Raw genomic sequence first — 12,724 nt, 5'->3', positions numbered from 1 at the left:
TCGCGCAAAGGACATTGGGTAGTGCAGGAATTCTGGGAATGTTGCACAGAGAAATTTGGCTGACGTATGTACAAATTTCAATCCGAATTTCCTCTGTTCTAACACGTTAGTCTATTGAGCTCGCTGCGCTCGCTATTAAATCTCATAATTCGTTTATTTATGCATATACCCCTATTTCCTATGTACTAAGAAGTAGTGAAAATTTCAGAAAGCAGTGATGATTATTATTCATGCGAGACAACTTGTCCACGATTTTACGAGACAACCCTCGTATATGCTTGAAAAAGTATTTCAAGTTGAAACATTGCAATAGGAAATGAGGAATGTCCTTGTTAAGAAAAAAAGGAGAGCAGTGTTTATTGTTGATTGTACAGTGATATATTGAAATACTTAAGCTCAATAGCAAATTAGCAATGCAGCATTTATTTTATAATAAAAGTGACCAAATAATTTGATAATACCTTAAAAATCTTAAAAGTGGCTTAAATTGTGGATAATTCATTCAAAGTATGTTTTTAAATTTTTTTTTGATAGTAGATGTATCACAGTTGTTTCCCATTGACACAGTCAAACCTTTTCATAGTTTTGATCAAGGTATTATGGTATGACTGTGTTTATTTTTATTTTCTTTCCTCAATAGTAAGTAAAAATCCAGACTTTTATTTTTATTGTCACTAGGATTAAAAATTGAAATTTTCTATGATAAAATATTCTTGGTTGAAGTGGGTTTTCTTTAAAGTTTACAGACTAATGCCCCTTGAAAATGTTCACACAAACCAGTTTCTGTAGAATAACAATGCCAGCATCTTCTTTAATTTGTGTATTCAATTGAACTACGCTATCTCAAACTCTGATATCGCGAATAGTATACCATGGATATTCCGAAGTGACATAGAAGTCCTTACCTTATATTCTTCAAGTATTTTACCCTTGATATGTTGAATCCTTGGATATCTTGTAATTTTTTTCTCAGCCCCACCAGGTTCAAGATATTGAAGCTCAACTTAACTCATACATGTAATTAGATGTTCATTCATTGTGTGGTTTTTTTCACTTTCGTTCTTAAGGGACACCGACCCTCAGCCAGGAAGGACAACTCTTTAATTTATAATTTAATTAAAAAAGTCTTTAAATGAAGCTTGAAAATTAAATATTTTCATGCAACAATTTTCATTTTTTGCTTCTCAATGTGCTTCAAGGTTCTTTGCAAAGCTCCATAAATCACTTCTAATTTCATATCATGTTAATAAACATTGGTATCTAAAAATGCTTTTACGGGATAAAAATTTCTACTTTTAATTAGACCTTTCTGAGAAGTTCAAAGAACCTTGAAGCACATTGAGAGGCATATAATGAAAATTGTTGCACGAAAAGATTTAATGTTCAAGCTTCATTTAAAGACTTTTTGAATTAAATTATGAATTAAAGAGTTGTCCTTCCTGACTGAGGGTCGGAGTCCCTTAAGTTAAGAATATGCTACCTTTAAGGTATTCACAAATATCAAGCAGTGCAGAATGCTATTTTTAGAATTGATGACATGTCTAGCCTGTTGCTTATAGACTGTTGTGTGTTTTGTTTGGGATTTGTCATGAATGTTTAAAAGTAATGGTCAATGGTCATTAAAGTGTTCTATGCTTTTTCAATTTTTTAGTGAACTTCATTGTTAAACTGTACAGTTACATTTTATAGATGTATCTCTTCAGTGATGTTTTTGCATTTCATTTTCATTGTTCTTTTACATTTATTTATATATCTCACAAAATATTAAGATTTTTTCAGGACAGGACTTGAACTTTTGGTTTTCTACTTACTAGGGATTGAAACATGATCCTTAATTTCTTTTTTATTTATGATTTTTAGATTTAAGGTAAAAGAAAATTTGAAGTAAATTAGTTCAAAAGAAGCAAGATAAGCATATATTGTACCATTTACAATAATCTTGTTGATATAAAGTTAGATGATTTGTTGGGTTATCAGGTTCCGGTCACAAATTATAAAGAGGCATTGCAATTTTTGCAGATCTATAGATTTATTCTTGCAATCTTCATAATTGATTAGGTAAGTTAATAAATAAACTGATTATATATATATTCATAGTAAAAAGTAAACACTGTATATCAAAAAAGGCCTATATAACAAAGCCTAAGGTCTGATGGCAGCTAATTTAGGCATTGATATGTTTGCTTGTACATTATACGAGATTAATTATTTATTGTTTTGATTGTTTATGATTTTTCAGTGTTGCAGCTAGCTGTTTAAAGTTTGAAAATGAACTCTGAAATTTTGAAGTTTAAATTCTTTTTTACATCCAACATTTTTTGTAAATTGGATAGGGAATGAAAATAATTTAGCTTCTGGTTTTGCTTTCAATATGCTTAAATTGTACATGTATTTGAAACTCCCACATTTGCAGTGTTTAATTTTGAACAAATACTTGACAAATTGCCATGGTTCATGATATGAAAAACAATGTAATTAAAAAGGTCCGGACATTTTATCCATACATGCATGTGGATTATATGATATTTTTTTATTTTTTTTAAATATAAAAAAATCAAACAATTACTTTATCAGTTATAGTTCTTATCAGTTATAGTTCCTTAGGATAAAATAGGTTTTATCTGTCTGAATTGATTGACAATGTGTCCTTTGATTTATGCCTTAAAATTTATTCTGTTGAATGAATGTCCTTCTTTTTCCCCCCCTTTTTTACCACCTTCTACTTGTAGAGAAATGATGGAGTCTTTTAATAGGTATAATCATACCTTGGATGTAAAAACAGTAAAATACAATAAACTTAAACCTAAGCTGTCAAATATAGAGAATTTCCAGTTTGTACCCTTGTGTTTGATGTATCTCTCTTACTGTGATAAAACTTAAGTGCCACGAGCCTGTGATATTTGTTATAGTTATTACGATAATTGTTATCAAATGAGAAAGTTAAAGTATAACTATTAATAGGAGTCTGTACATGCTTTTCAATAAATTGATTAAAATACCTGTTCTTTTTGTATATCATTTAATTTTTTGCGTAAACTATATACATGTTTACCATTAATAAGGTCACCTGAGTCATTCAGGTCACTTGGATATACTATTGCATCTGTTGTCATCCTTCGTCTGTCTTGATATTTGATTATTTTCAGCTTCTACTCAGGAACCGCTGAACTAGAATTTCAACCAATTTTGGTATGTAGCACGAGTGAAGGGGGGAAATGTAAATCGCATGGTCCTTGCTAATTGATTCGCAGTTGATCCATTAGGTCTATGGGCCTTTTGTGGTGCATAGTGGACTTGGTATTTGAATTAAACTCAGTTGAGACAAAGACTAGTTTAGTGTGAAAATTTTGGCCCAGGTAAAAGGTAGGGCCACATTATAGCAGAACAACTAGACAATGGTAGCCATAAAACTCAGACAAGTTCACTTTTTACCTCAGTCTCACTTTTCCACCATATATTCCTCGGGGGAAAGTGAGACTGAGATCAAAGTGAGCTTGTGGAAGTTTTATGGCCCCAGGCCTGGTCTTGGCTCATGTGACAAACACGGAACTCCAAAACATCAGAGGTGGGATCAGAGCCATAGAGGAGTGGATTGAGCATCCCCTATCGACCGGTCACACCTTCCGTGTGCTCCTTGTCATGATCGGGAATTTACGGAAAAATCCGTCGTCAATTCAGTGTATAAATAATGAACCAAGACTGTTGATATTCTTCTTTCATCAACTTGTTTGTCAATAAATTACCTCGGTTTAGAAATTTTTAATTCGTAGAACATGCTCTTGTGTATCGAATAAACTGAGATATAGAAACTCCGTATGCAGGTATATTGCTGATCCATATCATATATTGATAATGAAAAAAAAAACGTGCATACCTCTATCCTTTACCCGTGACAGAAGGTTGCGCATGTACCGAGTACCTTCTCCAATATAAGCTCTTTAAACAAGTATGCGAGATTATCTGAAGAAAATGCACATTTATTAATCCTTTTTGAAGTCGATGTAAAGATATTGCAATTTTCAATTATGTGCAGACATATCATATGCTGCAAAATGAGACAGTCCCTCTGATGTTAGTTGCAATATCCGAAGGTTTTTATGGTATTGACGTAATGTTACACTGCATATATGCAATATGTTTTTTTTTCAAGAAAGGCATATTAAGCCACTCATTAGGAAAGACCAAGTTTGTTTTGTACTGTTTTTCCCCATTAAAAGAAGCAAGTGATGGAAATAATTCTGGTAATTACCTCTTTTCTCCTAATGATTACGTCGGTGTCTCTTATATCTTTAAATATTTCATAAATGTTCATTAATTTTTTTTTTTAGAATGCCATGTTAAGGCCAGGAAATCTTTTTAAAAACCTAGAAAGAAATGTGTTAATGATAATTTATCCAGCTTTAACAAGCTTCTTTCAAATTCTTTTAACTGATTCTTTCCGTTTTACCTGACAAATTTCAAAATAAATTATTTTTAAGGGGAATGTAATTCAATTTGATGAAACTTTATAAGATGGAGACCAATTTCTGGTGCAATATATAGGCATAAGAAAAATGATGAAATTGTTCTCCCTTTGTTTCGTTTTCATGATAGTGTCTTGTCTTGTATCCCCCGCAAGAGGACTTAAGGTGAGTTTATTTTTTAAGGAGGTTTGTAACCTACTTACTAAAGAGTATTTTTTTCTGAGCTATTATGAATTTTATTTGTGAGAAATGCATCAACTTTTTTGAAAATTCTTTCTTCTCATAAAAAAAAAATCAAATCTGCAGGCAAGGGAAAAAAATCTGTATCTTATGAAATAAGATTATCAATCTGTAAAATCTTAACTGTTTTTTAAATGTCTATAAAACAAAATTTATGACATTGGCGTCGGAAGCAAATTGAAAGTGGGGAGGGGGGGGCTAAGTGAAAGAAAAAAAAAGAAATATACAAAAGAAAACTTGACAAGCAAAAAAAAAAAAAAAAAAAAAAGGAAATTTGTCCATTGTGCAAACACGAAAATCCTATTTCTTTGGGGCGGGGTGGGGTTTAATATCGAACTTCTTTCGGTAACAATTTTTTATTCGAAACACTACCACTTACCCTTTTTGGACCCGAAATGGAACTTGTCTATTGAAAGTGAGAAGGTGGGGGCTAAACCTACGCCCCAATGCTCAACACCATTAATATGTCATTCTTTACACAAAAAAGGGGGGGGGGGTCCCCCCCCCCCCCCCTTTGTTCCGACGCCTATGTATGAAAAACAAAATTGTGACATTCAATGCAAGTAATTTTTAGCTCTACTTGTCAGCGAGCACAAGAGCTTATGCGATAGTAAGGTGTCCGTCCGTCTAGCTGTCTGTCAAAATGTTTCTCCTCCTTCAGTTTTGATCTGATTTCAATATAATTTTGTATATCTTTTTGATTTCGTTGTTGCCCTAGTGACTAAAAATAGATTTCTGTAAAATACTTTCAAAATGCCAAATTTCATAAATTCACACAAATGTATATGTATACATAATTCTGTTTAGCTTTTTGATTTCGATAAACGGTGTTGCCCTAGTTACTAAAAATAGAAGTTTCTGTGAAATACTTTCAAAATGCTACTCCTCCTAGTTGTGGTCTGATTTCAATATAACTTGGCACACAAGTACACTACACTGAGAAACACAATTCTGTTTATCGGTTTTTGATTTCGATGAATGGTATTGCCGTAACGTAGTTACTAGAATAAAATTTTTGTGAAATACTTTCAAATTGCTACTACTTCTACAGATTTGGTTTGATTTCAATATTACTTGGCACAAAAGTAGACTTCTCTACGATATATTCTGTATATCCGTTTTTGATTTCGATGAACGGTGTTGGTGTGGTTACTAAAAATAGAAATTTCTGTGAAATACCTACTCCTCCTACAGAATTGGTCTGATTTCAATAAAACTTGGTACACAAGTAGACTATACTAAGATCCAAAATTGTGTTTATTGGTTTTTGATTTCGATGAATGGTGTTACATGTAACATGGTTACTAAAAAACTTAAGAAGTTTCAGGTCCAAATGCTACCTTTCTCTTTCTTTGTTAAAATTACAAACCAGTAGAGCTACAGTATCGACAGAGACTTCTGGTTAAAAATGTGATTGCGACATGACCCTGTTTAGTTTTCCTTTCATGTCAACCGTGCAGTAACTGTTACATGTATTACTTATATAGGTAATGTCACCACATTCCTTTTATATATATTGAATGTATCGACTTTTTGGCGATTTTTTAATTTTCTTTTTTTAAATCAAAACTGTAGAGGAAGAAAATTAACGTATTATGAAAAATACTAACATCCCCAAACACAAAGTGATAATGATAAAGGTCTTTATAGGGCCCGTGAATGCTGTACTTAAGTTTTGGCTTAATTAGCGAACTGTCCCAAAAATAAATAATATTAATTTTATAAAATTCACCCAAAAAGTAGCATGCAGAATATTTGACTTTATTTTAAAAAAATTACAAAAAGCGCTACTGTATTTGGACACTTCTCAAGAACGTGTTATTAGGTTGCAGTTTACAGATTTGATTAATGAGCGTACTTATATGTACCCCCTGAGGTATTTCTGTATATAAGAGGGATGTTTACGTTTTATCTGTAATAAAAATTACAAAAGTATATAATTTATCATTTATCTGAACTGCCGTCTGATTTGTATTGGATGAAATTACATACTTTCAAGTTTTTATTTTCATATCATCTTAATTGAATAAATTTCACACAAGTAAGCAAGAAAAAAAACCGCATTTTAATGTAACTATAGAACTAGTGACGTTTTTTTTACTATTATGATTGATTGTACATATTTGCATATTGTTTAACGTCCGGAGAATTTTTCATTCATATGGAGATGCCACCACTTGCCGGTGGAGAGCTACAAATTTTGTCCTATATTCGGCACTTAGGGCCATTGAGCAGTGATGGATCTATTTCGTGCCAGTACCTACTGCGACACGGTACCTCGGTTTATACGGTCTCATCCGAAGAACCGGTCTCCACGTCCCACGGTTGGATTCAAACTCGCGACGTAAGGATCGACTCCTTACTCTAGAGCAGACGCTCTAACCACTGAGCCACTTTGTAATTATGAAACATGAAGAAAACGAACATCGATCATTCGCAAAAGTCCATTTAAACAATTCAAATTACATGTTTGAGCAAAGCTATAATGGACCTCTGAAAACTGAGGTGGGATCAGGTGCAATGGTGGAGTAGGCACCTACTGTTGACTTTGTTACTGAGTATATCCGTCCGGGCTAACGAGGAATAACCGTAGACAACAATATTGTGAAGATAATGCCTAACAATTTGTATAGAGACGTTAGTCAAAGTTCGATTCAACGATAGCTTCTATATTTGAAACAATGTCATAGAATGAATTGAACATATTTCATTGACAAAAGGTCAAAAGGATTAGACACAAATTCAAAAACTTAGAGAATCTTCGCCTAATACAACATTTTGCAAAAATGTCATAGTATCGGACATAGAATTGCAAAATGTTAACATTAAAAGAGATTGTTGATAATGACTTGGAAACATAAACTCGTATGATGATATATTGCAACATAAGCAAGATAGTAAGTTTGATGATTAAACAAGCAAATTCAAAGAATTTGATGAAATATATGTATAACGCTTTCGGTCCATCTTTGTGGGAGCAAACATATCCATTTTTAGGGTCAAGGTGCAATAGGTCAAAGTTTTTGGTATCCCGCGCGTGTGGTCTTGCCATAATCAGAAATACATATATTTAAAATAATTTAATATAATTTCTACCGTTACAGAAAGTTGTGAACATTTGAATTAACATTTTTAAAAAGTAGTTAAAACTCCAAGGTCAAGGTCAAAGGGTCAAAGTTCTTGGCATGCAACTTGTTTGTCACAAATTACATACGTTTTAAAAATTGTTCATACGAAAGCACCCTCTTGCCCTTACTGTTTTAAAGTTATGGTCAAGGTATAGTTTTTTCAGAGAAGTACGTAAATCTCCAAGGTCAAGGTTTATCAAAGAGCAAAGTTGTTGGTATCCAATGAAAGGTCTTTTTCAAAGAATACATGTGTGAAATATAAAAGTCCTTGTATCTTTTACCGTTCAAAAGTTATATCGTGACATAAGGTTATAATTTTTAAAAAGTAGTTAAATATATCTAAAGGTCAAGGTCAAAAGGTTTTCAATGTTCTTGGTATAAAATTTTGGTAAATTCTTACAAGAATAAAAAATGTGAAGTATAAAAGCCGTAGCCCTTACCGTTCAAAAATTATGGTCAAGGATATAGTTATTTTCAATCAAAGTACGTAAATTTCCAAGGTCAAGGTCAAAAGGTCTAAGTTTTGGTATTCATTGAAATTTTTGTCACAAAGAATAAATTTTTGAAATATGAAAATCCTAGTACTTTTTATTGAAAAGTTATGTTAAAAATAAAAGTTTGAAATTTTTTATATCGTAAAAGTAGTTTTTCAAACTCCAAGGTCAAGGTCAAAAGTGTCAAATTTGTTGTTTTAAAGAATGGTCTTATCACATGGAATACACATATGAAATATGAAAATTATAGCTCCACTAAATCAAAAGTTATGGTTATAATGACAAGGTTAAAGTTTTTGTGACGGACGGAACATATGTGTCGGATCAAAAAGTAAAATAGGAGAGATTTAATGTAATAATAAAAAAAAATATGTAATAAAGATTCTGTGAAAGTTTCATTAAATTTCACTCAATGGTATAAGAGGAGTTGCGGATAAGAGATGGACGGACATACCGATTACAGTATACCCTCCCACTTTACAATGTTGATAGTGTTGGAAATCTTTCCAGTCCACAGTTTAACAATGTAAATGTGATGGGACTTTTGATGTAAGCGTAGTCATGGGCATCGGTCTTACAATAAACCTTTAATACACGATGTTTTTTTATTCATTACTATCTTATGTCAATCAACAGTTAGGTCTGCATCATGTTCGCACCAAACTTTACTCTGTCCCTTTAAAACTTTTAAATAGTCTTCTTGAAAAGGTCAAGGAAAGTCCATTTTTTGATTCCTCGACACCAGAATATAGGCTCGGATCTGTGATTATGGGTGTTGTAAATCATAGGCTTTTTCAATTCCCATGTTTTACTAAAAAAATTGCAGATAAAACAATCCGTCTTTTCCTTAAACTTCAATATGCCAACAAAGGAATTGACGCATTTAATATAAGTAATATCCTTAATCACGAAAGGGTCCAGTCTTGCATAGCAAGTTAAAGACTACACTTCATATTTCCTGTAAATATATATACATAGGCTATTGCTTGCAAACCTTTTAATTACAAGAAAACGTTACAGGCATTGGATATCGAATACCTGAAAAAACAATCATCCATCGTGTTCATGTTCTTCTTCACCCTATAACTATAGTCCTGTTGGACATGTTATTACAGGTAACGTAAATATAGTTTATAATGAGTTTCTTAGATCAATAATTTTAAATTGTCCTTAATATACACTGTAAAAAAATAACTAGTGAAAGTCACTGGGAAGACTAGTAAATTTACTGTCCATACAATCACTACCTCAAAAGTAGTTTTACTAGGTATTGGATAGATTTACTAGATAACATTAGTAAATTTAAGAACTTATAAAACTTTCACTAGGTATTTAAGGATTACTCCACTTTGCACTATCTTAGCTAGTAAACAGATGATTACTAATCACGTCGAACGCTTTACTAGGCACACTAGTTAAATCAACTAGGTATTTCTTTCAGTGTAGGGAACCTCGATCTTTCAACTGGCGTCGGAATTTCATAAATATTATGGATTCTGTAGAAGATTTCGCCAGACGATGGGCCAAATATATAAAAAAAGACGTTAACACTTTGTCAGAATGGATTAAATGTATCACATCTATGTAACAGTCTCGTGTTAAAAGATTGAGGGGCAATATGAAAACCATCTATTCTTCTGGATTCAACAGCCCAGAACTGAAAAAAGAATTAGATAGATTACATGATCAGTACGCACTGGTCCCTTGTGATAAAGCAGGTAACAACATTGACTTCGTTTGTAAGGCTCATTATATAAATTGTATTTTAGATGAACTTGGATTTAATTCTACAAGTGGTAATCCAACTTATACTCATAGCTCTCTTTCTTAGGAAATTCTTCAAAAACATATGTCAGTTTTGAATATTTTTAAGATCCCAAAGAAACAAAATGACCTTAAACTACCATTTCTATACTGGATTCCGAAACTTCATAAGAATCCTTACAAACAAAGATCATAATGGGTTCCATTAAATGTTCAAGCAAGCCTCTTTCTTTACTCCTCACTGAGATATTAACAGTAGTGAAGGAAAAACTTCAAGAGTACTGTGCAACAATATATTCAAGACGTGGTGTAAATCAGATGTGGATACTTAAAAATTCTAAGGAACTTTTGGACAATATAAAATCATAAGGTTCTACCAAAATCAACAGCTTAGAAACTTACGACTTTTCAACTTTAAACACAACCATTCCACATGATAAATTAAAGTCCAGGCTTTTTGATCTCATTGATAGCTGCTTTTTCAAAAAAATGGAACTCGTAAATATACTTACCTTGTCATTGGTCATTTGCAAAATTATCTTATTAAAAAAAATTCTGATTGCACACACAAGTATTCTAAAGTTGACATCAAAAGATGCTTGAGTTTTCGATTGACAATATCTTTGTGGTTTTTGGAGATTAGGTCTTTCAACAATATATTGGAAATCCCACAGGTACCAATTGCGCCTCGTTATTATCAGACGTATTTTTGTATTCATTTGAAGAAGAATTTGTATGAAAAGAAGAAAACACTTGCTGTGGCCTTCAACTCGAAATTCAGATATATCGACATATTGTCAATTAACTTCCATTCTAATGTCGATACGATATTCTCGGTGAGCTTGAGATAAAAAATACCACAGAGTGTGACACATCTGTTTCATATTTGGATATTTTAGTTGAGAAAGACATTAATGGTAATCTAACAACCAAGCTCTATGATAAACGTGATGACTTTAACCTTACGATTGTCAACCTCCCTTACTTATGCAGCAATATACCTTCACCACCTGCATACGGAGTTTATATATCTGAGTTGAATTGATACGCAATAGCATGCTCTACTTTTGAACAATTTCTAATTGAGGTAAATTATTGACAAACAAAATGATGTAACAAGAATATCAGCAGTCTCATTTAAAGTCATCATCTCGTAAGTTCTTTGGTCGATACAATGATTTTGTCAGCAAATACAATTTATCATTGAGTCAAAGGCTGACTGACGTTTTAATACTTATTGTTAGTCTATTACTTGTACACTGGATTGACGATGAATTTTTTCGTTATTTCCAGTTCAGTGACAATGAGCATACGGCGGGTGTGACCGTCAGCAGGGGATGCTCACTCCTGCATGGCACCTGATCCCACCTCTGATGTTTTGGAGGTCCGAGTTTACTCTGCTCCTATTTTGTATTGTGTTATCATAATGGACTTTTGACCTTGAATACTGTTCGTTATGTCCATATGTTTCACTTTACTGCTGTTAATATTTTCGTGAGGAGTAAAGAATGAGACCTTGTAGAACATTTACTAGAATCCTCTACATGCTCTGTGCATTTATGTTTGTAAGGGTTTGTATAAGTTTAGGCTTGTTAAATCAATTTCATTTTAGGGAATCTTTACTAGGAAGATCTGTTACGTGAATGTAGGTAATGACAAGACAACCTTTTGTAAAATGAATAAAAGTAATATTTTTTTGTTTTTTTTTTAATTTGTAGAAGCATAACCGAGTTTACAAGGCCAAACTTCTGGATGAAATAATGGCTGCCTTGCAGGACAAACACGGAATTCCAAGGTTCTCTACAAGAGGTATTGGATGTTCTATAGCCTTTTCTCACGCAGCAAAAAGATTACAATCATATTTTAATCTGCAAGTCGTCTTATTAACTACAAAGTAATTAAATGTTTATGCGATTAACAAAATGTCACACGATGAAAATGCAGAAATTTTTAATTAGTAGAGAGCCATAATGCAATAGTTCTAAGTTAGAATAGGTATAGATCATGAATATATACCAGATAGGACTTTTTAACATCTGCTGATGATTGCGTATGTAGAAATTTAATGAAGATACTAAAGAGTGATTTACTGCAATTCTCTTACTAGTATGGTTACTAACGAAATGACAACGTATGCATTGTGTCTTTCAGTTCAAAGCTGGAAAGCTAGAGCCTTTCATAAACTTGAACCGATCGGCTTTAAGCGAAGTTCCCACTGAAGATTTGGAGAGGCTACGTAAAAACAAAGGAACTTTTGAGAGAAACTTGCTTAAATAAACTAGAACATGCATATTCCATCATTTTTTGTGGTAGTTTTATTACACAAAATAATCATCTTCTTCAATGGAACATGCTTGATATACAGAAGTTACCCAAGATGTTTTCTATAGTAATATTGAGGCCATAGTATCCTCCAATAATTTCTTGTGTTAGAATCTGACAAAATCAGTTGGTTTGGTTGGGGGTATATCGTATGTCAGCTTGATTCGTTTCATCCATGTTTACCACTAGATACTCACCAAACATCATAACAATACTATTGATCTTGTCTACGAAATTGAAATATCGTAACAGTTTATGCTCTTTGAAATAATATTCTTTTTCCATAATTTGTCACAGTATAAAGACGTCATTT

The 12,724-nt window shown here is 32.6% G+C and overlaps 1 long non-coding RNA gene across 1 annotated transcript; it reads left to right on the top strand.

The window, feature by feature from the left end:
* Positions 1 to 4,553: 4,553 nt before the first annotated feature.
* LOC134250336 (uncharacterized) lies at positions 4,554 to 12,384 on the top strand. Its single transcript, XR_009988484.1, has 3 exons — positions 4,554 to 4,628; positions 11,808 to 11,898; positions 12,241 to 12,384. It is a non-coding gene; the product is annotated as an uncharacterized LOC134250336 (long non-coding RNA).
* Positions 12,385 to 12,724: the final 340 nt, after the last annotated feature.

The sequence above is a fragment of the Saccostrea cucullata genome, unplaced genomic scaffold, assembly GCF_032062105.1.
Source record: "Saccostrea cucullata isolate Sc308-1 unplaced genomic scaffold, CSIRO_AGI_Scuc_v1 ctg1727, whole genome shotgun sequence".
In the NCBI taxonomy this organism is placed as follows: domain Eukaryota; kingdom Metazoa; phylum Mollusca; class Bivalvia; order Ostreida; family Ostreidae; genus Saccostrea; species Saccostrea cuccullata.
This window is presented reverse-complemented; position numbering and strand designations above follow the sequence as displayed.